The sequence below is a fragment of the Leptonychotes weddellii genome, chromosome 9 (genome assembly GCF_054177405.1).
Source record: "Leptonychotes weddellii isolate Sample4059 chromosome 9, ASM5417740v2, whole genome shotgun sequence".
Taxonomy (NCBI): Eukaryota; Metazoa; Chordata; class Mammalia; order Carnivora; family Phocidae; genus Leptonychotes; species Leptonychotes weddellii.
The window spans coordinates 116,803,503-116,812,954 of NC_138377.1; the positions used below are offsets into that span (position 1 = coordinate 116,803,503).

Below are 9,452 nucleotides of genomic sequence, written 5' to 3' on the forward strand. Positions count from 1 at the left end.
TGAAACGGGAATGGACAAGGGAATTGTGTTCCAAATATTAAGAACTCTCCTTCAGAGCCCTTGACCTTCCACCTGGCCAAGCTGGCCCCTCCCACATTGTCTGAGCTGAAGGCTGTTTGTGTGAGGAAGTGTCTGGAATGCTAACACTCAGGTTTCTGGAGCAGGCTCTTTGAACAGCCCCTCTAAGCAATTAGGGGTCATTAAAGGCCACACCCTTTCTCTAAGAGTGAATTTGGGAGAATGAGCAGTTTGCTGTGAACCAATGGAATCACATTTTTTTTTTAAAGATTTTAATTATTTATTAGAGAGAGAGAGAATGGTAGAGAGCATGAGAGGGAGGAGGGTCAGAGGCAGAAGCAGACTCCCTGCTGAGCAGGGAGCCCGATGCGGGACTTGCTCCTGGGACTCCAGGATCATGACCTGAGCCGAAGGCAGTCACTTAACCAACTGAGCCACCCAGGCGCCCTCACATTCTTCTTATAATCCTATTATCTCTCAGTTCTGTTTTGTTTTGTTTTGTTTTTTTTGCTTTGATTCTTTGGAAACCTTCTCTTATCTTTATCCTGACTTCTGTCTGTAGATTTCTAATGCGGCCTTCAGCATCTCTCTCGGTCCTTGACCAGTGGCTGGTCTCCATCCAGGTGGCCTTGCTGCTTCTCCAGGCTTCACTCCCCAGGGATCTCATCCCCGTCCAGCTGACTCAATGTGGTTCTGTCTTTGAACTCTAGACTTTCCCTCCTGGACGGTTCCGCTGGGATAGCTCAAACCCCTCACAGTCAGCACGTCTAACACACTCATGACTCCCCTCTACCCAACCACTATTTGAGAAACCCCCCACCTCAGTTTCCCTTCTATCTGCTGTCCTGTCTGAGCCGGATGCTTGGGAGCCTTCTCTGCCACTCCCCTTTCCTGCACCAACCCCTCGCCATTGAATTCTGGTACTCTCCCTCCCCCGAGTCCATGCTGCCCCCTCATCTCCATTGCTCCTACCCTGATCCAAGCCTCCTCCTTCCTTCCTGGACCCCAGTGATGGTTCTCTGGCTGGTCTCTGGGCACCCACTTGGCTACCCTTCTGTCGAATCCCCAGAGCAGACCCAAGCAACCCTGACAGAATGCAAATCTGACCTTGTCAAAGGCAAATCCAATGTAGCCACCCAGCTCTCTCCTCTCCCAGGGTGAAGAACTCATCAGTGACCTCCTATTGCTCTTTGGATCTAGACCCAAATCCCCCGAAAGAGGAAGGCCTATGAGGCCGTGCATCGCCTGGCTCCTGCTCATCCTCCAGGATGGGCCGCTCCCACGCAGCTGCCCTGCGCTTTGGACTCCAGCCACGTGATTGGGCAGCCCTCCCGCGCACCTGGGAGCCTTTGACAGGCTCTTCCCTCAGTGCCCGAGTGCTCCCTTCCCTGCCCTCACCCACTAACTCCTGTTCTTCGGACCTTAGCTCCTCCTTCTTGGTCTCATCTCTTTCTTAGGGCTGTTTTCCTCCCCAGCAGCCTGACTCTCTCCTTGTGTAGTATCACTGCTTGTGATATTTCACTGCTGCGATTCTTTGCCCATTTTCTCACCTAGAACCGTAACGTTTGTGGACAGGGACTCTGTCTTCCTTTGCTGATCCTTGTATCCTAACTGTGGTGCTAGGCACATAGCGGGCATTGAATAATTATTTTCTGAATGAATGAATGAGTCCATACTGAGCGGCAAATAGTGCTCAGTTCTGTGAACCGCTGGGAATAACTAATTATTTAGCGCCGTGATCGCCATCTAGTGGTGACCGATGTTATTATACCCCCGGGCCCATTGTCCCTGATTGCCCTTCACAGTTGGAAATCAATACATGAATAATAGATACTTGTTGCATGCTTGCCTTGTTTCAAGTATTGTAGTAGGCCTGTCACAGCACCGCCTGCTTGATACCTGAGCAAAGCTGTCTTTCCAAGGTCAGGGGCTGGAGAGAAGACCGACCCTTCATTCAACACCAGGAAGCAGAGCCTGTGTTTTTTTTTCACTGCACCCCACTGCTGTGCTTCTGCTACTTATCATATGAAATGTATCCACAAGAAAACTGGGATTGTTGTAGTGGTTGCAGAGGCCTGAACAAAGCTCTCTTTAATGGCAGGAAGCATATTTTGTAACTAGGGAGGGTACTGTGGGGCTCCTCAGATTTCAATAAAATGTCTGGAGTCCTGGAGGAATCTTCCTGGTTTTGCTATAACTGAGGACCTGTGCGTGCTCTCCTTTTGAAAGCCCCAGGACATTTGGATATGCAGCGTTTCTGGATGGTTCACAGATGGTTTTTCTTGGCGTGTATTTCTTAGGCTTTTTGACTTTGTGGCTTAGAAAGCTCTGGCCTTCAAGTCTCTACAAAGTTTCAGATCTTTCATGGGGTGAAATTTTTTTTTAACATTCTTCCCAAAGTGCATTTGAGATCTATGGTAAACATTAATTGCATGTACACCAGCTGCCTCAAATGTTTTTTGAAACAAGGTAGAACGTATATAAAATGTATGAAACAAGTGTACTTTGCATTATGTTTGTGAAAGTTTATGCAAGTACATTTTGGGTGGGCAGGTAAATTTGATCATATTTTCTATGTTAAGTGAACTAAAAGGAGCCAGAGTGTTAACTTTTATTGGCAAGTTGAGTGGAGGCTTAAGAAACGTACTATTTAGGGACGCCTGGGTGGCTCAGTCGTTTAATTAAGCGTCTGCCTTTGGCTCAGGTCATGATCCCGGGGTCCTGGGATTGAGCCCCGCATCTCGGGCTCCCTGCTCGGTGGAGGGCCTGCTTCTCCCTCTCCCTCTCCCCCTGCTTGTGTTCCCCTCTCATTGTCTCTCTCTGTCAAAGAAAAAAAAAAACTTAAAAAAAAAAAGGGAAACATACTATTTAAAAGACACCAGGGCACCTGGGTGGCTCAGTCACTTAAGTGTCCGACTCTTGATCTCAGCTCAGGTCTTGATCTCAGGGTGGTTAGTTCAAGCCCGGCATTGGGCTCCACAGTGGGTGTGGAGCCTACCTAAAAACATTAAAAATAAATAATAAAAAAAAAGACTTCTGTGGTAATTTCTGTTGCAGAGAATGGTTTTAACCTTGAACTTGCCTCAGAATCACCTGGGCTTGTTAAAACATAGATGGCTGGGGCCTTGCCCTCAGAGTTTCTGACTCAGTGGGGCTGGGAGAGTCTGAGAATTTGCATTTCTAACCAGCTCCCAGGTGATGCTGATGTGGCTGGTCAGAGGCCACGCTTTGAAAGCTACCGGAGCGGTGAATTATACACCCTCATTTCCAGCAGTCTGTTTCCTTTCTGTCTTTTCTGGACAGGTCAAGTTTCACCAAGCTTCACTGTTAGTCTTCCACCTGTGGAGGAAAGCGGCACAGAGGAAATCTTTTTCAGCTCCGGTCTCTGTCCAGCCTGCAGACGGAAGCCAGAGTTCTCCTACCACACAGGTCAGGTGGCTGATGTGCTGCGTAAACCTTTCAGGATAACTATTTATTCTTCCAGAATAAAATCTCCCCTTTAGTAAGATGCCCGAGGTCTTTATATGTGGCCCCTCCTTACCTCTCCATCCTTTTTTCTCTAGTGTGGCATTTTAATTTTTCACATCCCGAACTTTCTGCTTGGAATGTCCTTGCGGTATTTCTTTGCCTACTTAATTCCTTTTTGTCATCCTGAACCTGAGGATAAATCTGTGCATAACTCTCTGATTCTGGCACACATAGGTTTATGGAACGATTGAACAAATGCATGAATGAATAAATGAATATGTAAGAATATAGAAAATGGATTTTTAAAAATTGTGGTAAAATACATGTAACATACAATTTATGAGGTCGTACAGTATTTGTCCTTTTGTGCCTGGCTTGTTTCACTCAGCGTAACGTCCTTAGTGTTCATTCGCATTGTTGCCTGTGTCCAAATGTCCCTTTTTTTAAGGTTGAATTATATTCCATTGTATTTACTGCCTTTTGTTTATTCTTTCATATGGAAAATAGATTTTTGTGCAAGGATTTAACTTGCAGCATTGTTTGAAGTAGCAAAATGTTCAAAGCCATTTAAATGTCTGTATGGAGGGGATCAGTGATATAAAGTGGGCATAAGCTCACAGTGGAATAACAAAAATTGGGGCTTCTCCCATACTGGTATAGAACAGTCACCAAATAGAATATTATAGTACTGAAAACTGTGTAGACCCTTTTACTTTTGGTATAATACCAAAAAAAAAAAAAAAAAATCTCAAACAGGGCATATGTATGTGCTTCCCATAGTTGCCAGGGGCTGCCTCTGGGGGAGGGAACCAGATGATGTACTTTCTTCTGTGTGCTCTTTCCTATCTTTTGCATTTTGTACCAGGCGTTATGTACTTCCTATTAAAAAATGTTGAAAAGGTTGCAAATAACCTGTCCAGAGGGAGAGGTGATTAATTTCCTGCAGATCTTACATAAGGAGGGATGCTTTGTGCTCACAAATAATTATTAAATTAAGTCAGTAAGAAAGATTTAAATTAAATTAAACTTGGTTGGCTAATTCTCTTGACTCTCTGTAGAGATTAAGGATGGATCTGATTCTTTGACTACCCCTGGGGATTTTTAATAACCAAATCTTATCAAAAGTTTAGGGATCAGCTGTATGCAGTACTCAGAAGCTGATCTGACTCAGAAGCTCTGTCCAGATGAATTTAAGGACCACGCCTTGACTTAAGGCCAGGCTCCCCCGAGTGGCTGTTGCAGGGCAGGCTTCTGAGTGACCACTCCTTCAAAAGCAGTCTAAGGCAGCAAGGAAAACTGCTTTCAGATGAATCTGATAGCCTTATCTGAATAAATGCTTAGGTCTGGGTCCAAAGCGGCTGGTGTCTCCAGATCGGGGGCGATGGATAGGCCTTCCCATAGAATGAATGTTTGTTGATAACGAAAGGACCTGAGCAAATCACTGTTCTTTGCATTATGGTCTCACCAGGGCCTGAGCTGTGCAAGCGTACCTGCCTGTGTTTTACCTAAATTTCACCCCATTCAAAGCTGTGAGATTATCCAGTTCCCTGTTCTCAGACCTCAGATCGTGCTGACATCTTAACACCATGACAGATATGCCCAGGACATTTGTTATCAGTGACAAATAATTTCTGCTTCAAATATTCCCATTAATAAAAAGGTATTTATAATGTTCCTGGTTTCTGAAAACATCTGCTTGGAAATTCTGCTGTATAATCCATGTTGCTGTGATGACTCTGGATATTACTAATAGTGGTTAACATTTCTATAGCTCTTTCCTACTTCTCAGTGACCCCTATTGTTCTCAAAAAAAAAAAAAAAAAAAATTCCTTCTCAGGCACTGAAGGTTTTCAGGATCTGATCCCTATCCTAGCTGTCTGACCCCATTTCTTCATACCGACGCACCTTCCATAGTAACTTCTCCAGCTGCCTGAAAGTGTTCTGAGCATTTTGTAACTTCTCTTACTCCTGGTCTTGGTGCTGTTTTGTCTTCAAATGCTAGAATATTCTCCCATGCTCTGCTTTGCAGGACCAGAGCCCAGCTGAGGTATGCCTTCTTCCCTGATGTGGTAGGTGATGGCAAGTGTCCCTGTCCCTCTAAGTCCTTAATGGCTCCCTTCATGACTTTTGGTGGCTACCCCTCCCCACTGCATTATCATTGCTTGTTTGTGTTTGCTGGCCTTTGAACTCGGGGCAGTGGGTCTCAGGCTCCTCCAGCAGGTATCAGCATCACTTGGAGAGCTTATTAAGGCAGAGTGTTGAGCCCCACTCCAGAGTTTCTGATTCACTAGGTGAGGGGTAGACCTGAGAATTTCACTTCTCAAGCTCCGAGTTGATGGGGCTGGTCTGGGGCTGCACTATGAAGACCCCCGCTCTGGGGGAAAGGACTGGGCTTGCTTTCTTCATTTCTGTATCCAGAGCATCTGGGCCATTTGGGACACAGTCGATAGTCAGTAGGTATTGGTGTTGAATGAATGAGTGCAGTCAAAGAGAGGTGTAGTGGGTACCACGCACCCTAGTTGCTTCCAGTAATACGCCAGGGGGACGTCTGAACAGCGTCAGAGAATTGATGATAAAGATGGTTGGGGGAGGAGGCAGTGCTTGGCACGCAGGAGAGCTCAGTAAGTACCTGGAAGAAGAGGAGGGAGGAGTGTGGGTAAGATGTTGGGGGGAGTCAGGAGTGAGGAGGTGAGGGGGGTAGATCTTTTGTAGCTTCACACGTTGGGGCTTAACACATTAATTTTGTGACATTTCTTATTTTCTTTTGTAAACCTGTCTAAAGATACTTTCTTATACTCTACATGTCTCAGAATATAGTTACTTTGTTATGGTTCATTTCTAAATGTTTTGGAGATTTCTATTATGATTTCTTTTTTTTTTTTTTTTAAAGATTTTATTTATTTATTTGACAGAGAGAGACACAGCGAGAGAGGGAACACAAGCAGGGGGAGTGGGAGAGGGAGAAGGAGGCTTCCCGCCGAGCAGGGAGCCCGATGCGGGGCTCGATGCGGGGCTCGATCCCAGGACCCCGGGATCACGACCTGAGCTGAAGGCAGACGCTTAACCATCTGAGCCACCCAGGTGCCCCTATTATGATTTCTTTTGATCCACGAGTTATTCAGAAGTGTATCTTAGCTTTCCAACCATGGGGTTTTCTCCCGTCATTGCTGACTGCATTATGGTCTGAGCACGCGGTCAGCATGATGTCAGTCCCTTGACGTTTTTTTGAGCTAATCCTCCTGCCCTATCACAGGGCTGCTTTTTGTTAATGTTCCAAATGTGCTTGAAAACAATGTGCATTCCCCATTTGCCGGGTGCTGTGTTCTCTGTGCGTCCCCTAGACCAAACTTGAGGATAGGACCATCTTTATTCATATGATTCTTACTATATATATATATATATATATATATATTTAAAGATTTTATTTATTTATTTGACAGAGAGATAGAGAGAGAGAGCACAAGTAGGCAGAGAGGCAGGCAGAGGGAGAGGGAGAAGCAGGCTTCCTGCAGAGCAGGGAGCCCGATGTGGAGCTCGATCCCAGGACCCCGGGATCATGACCTGAGCCGAGGGCAGCCGCTTAACCAACTGAGCCACCCAGGCGCCCCTGACTCTTACTATATTCCTACCATTTATTTGGCAGCTTGATCTATCCATTACTGACAGAGGAGAGTCAGAATCTCCCACTTGGATGGTGGGTTTATCAAGCTCCTCTTGCAGCTGTGTTAATTTTTGCTTTATATGTTAGGTGCAAACAAAATTAGATTCATCTCTTTCTGATGAATGGAACCTTTTTTTTTAAAGCTAGTTTATTTTTTAAGTTTATTTTTTATTATTTTTAAAAAAGATTTGAGAGAGAGAAAGGGAGAGTGTGTGTGCGTACACCAGGGTGGGGGGCAGAAAGACAAGCAGACTCCATGCTGAGCATGGAGCCCATAGGGGCTCCATCCCAGGACCCTGGGATCATGACCTGAGCCAAAGTCAGAGGCTTAACCATCTGAGCCACCCAGGCACCCCTATGTTTTTATTTTTTTAAAAAGGTTTATTTATTTATTTTAGAGAAGGTGGGGAGGGGCAGAGAGAGAGGGAGAGAATCCTCAAGCAGATTTCCTGCTGAGCATGGAGCCCATGTGAAGCTTGATCCCAGGACCCTGAGATCATGACCTGAGCCGAAACCGAGTCAGACACTCAACCGAAGGAGCCACCCAGGCGCCCCTGAATGGAACCTTTTATTGTCCTAAAGTTACGTGGTTACGTCTTTGTTTACAGCCTGTTCTGTCCGCTAATACAGCAACATCAGCTTTCTTATAGTTAGTATTGGCCTGCTGTGTTATTCTCAATCTTAGGCTTTTCACACTCTGTGTACCTCTTTCCTTCCTCCTTCCTTCCCTACACCCCCCCCACCCTTCCAGGGGAATGGCTTCTCTTTAAAATAACAGGTATAACTTTTTTTTTTTTTAAAGATTTTATTTATTTATTTGAGAGAGAGAATGAGATAGAGAGAGCATGAGAGGGGGGAGGGTCAGAGGGAGAAGCAGACTTCCTGCTGAGCAGGGAGCCTGATGTGGGACTTGATCCCGGGACTCCAGGATCATGACCTGAGCCGAAGGCAGTCGCTTAACCAACTGAGCCACCCAGGCGCCCAGGTATAACTTTTTTATTGTTGTTACAAAACCCAGCCTGAAAAATCATTTTTTTTTAAATTGGAAAGTTTTGCCCTTTAAGTTTATTATAATTACTGATTTATTCAGATTTTTTTTCTGTCACCTTAGTAAATTCTACTGTATTTCTTCTGCATTTTCTGTTTGCTCTCCCCCCTTTCACTGCCACCTCCCTTTCTTCCTTCTGTTGGTTGATAGATGGCCTTGTTTTCCGCCTTATTCTAGTACCCCCCCACCCCCAAATATTTTGGACATTCTACATCCATGTAAGAATATTCTTTAGTGGTTACCCCAGATATTCTGATGTACATAAGAAACAAAATTTAAGGTTTGTTAAACAACAGAAATTCAACTGAGTAAATATGAAGATGTACTTGGCCTTATTAAGTGATTCATGAATTGGGCAGCATCCCATCCAGCATGTAGAGGGGAGCTCCAAGGAGTTGTACAAAATGGAAGGTTTTTATAGGAAGGAGGGTGAGGCAAGGGAGTTATTAGCAAAAAAAAGAAAAGATTATTTCAGGCTAGGTCACTTTCTCTTGGTGGGGGGGAGGATGAGCAGGGGGTTTTATCATGCAGATGATCTCATCTTCCTTTTGTGGGGGATGGAGAGGGCCCATGTGACGGTTACCTCATTGGTGTTGGCCAGAAAATTCCTGCCTGACTGGTTAAGACTACATTTCTGGGGGAGGTGGAAGCTATAGTTTGGTTAGGTATTAAGCCCCAGTTTGGTGATATGGCCTAGCATGAGTGAGTATCTTGGACTTTTTTTTTTTTTAATTTAAGTAGGCTCTTTTTCAACATTTCCTTGGCAATTCGGGGTCTTTTCTGATTCCATACAAATTTTGGGATTGTTTGTTCCAGCACTTTGAAAAATGTCATTGGAATTTTGATCGGGATGGCATTGAAGGTATAGATTGCTCTGGGTAGCATAGACATTTTAACAATGTTTATTCTTCTGATCTGTGAGCATGGAATGTTTTTCCATCTTTTTGTGTCTTCTTCAGTTTCTTTCATGAGTGTTCTGTAGTTCCTAGGGTGTAGATCCTTTACCTCTTTGGTTAGGTTTATTCCAAGTTATCTTATGGTTTTTGGTGTTATTGTAAACGGAATCGTTTCTCTAATTTCTCTTTCTACAGTTGCGTTGTTAGTATATAAGAAAGCAACTGATTTCTGTGCATTGATTTTGTATCCTGTCACATTACTGAATTGCTGCATGAGTTCTAGTAATTTGTGGGTGGAGCCTTTTGGATTTTCCACATAAAGTATCATGTCATCTGCGAAGAGAGAGAGTTTGACTTCTTC

General features: G+C 44.6%; 1 long non-coding RNA gene across 2 annotated transcripts in view; it reads left to right on the top strand.

The window, feature by feature from the left end:
- Positions 1–9,452, top strand: part of LOC145723587 (uncharacterized) — a 93,879-nt gene that overhangs the window by 6,001 nt on the left and 78,426 nt on the right. For both annotated transcript variants that reach the window (XR_014148795.1, XR_014148796.1), the window contains exon 2: positions 3,322–3,447. This is a non-coding gene — a long non-coding RNA (uncharacterized LOC145723587). The remainder of the gene's footprint in view (positions 1–3,321; positions 3,448–9,452) is intronic.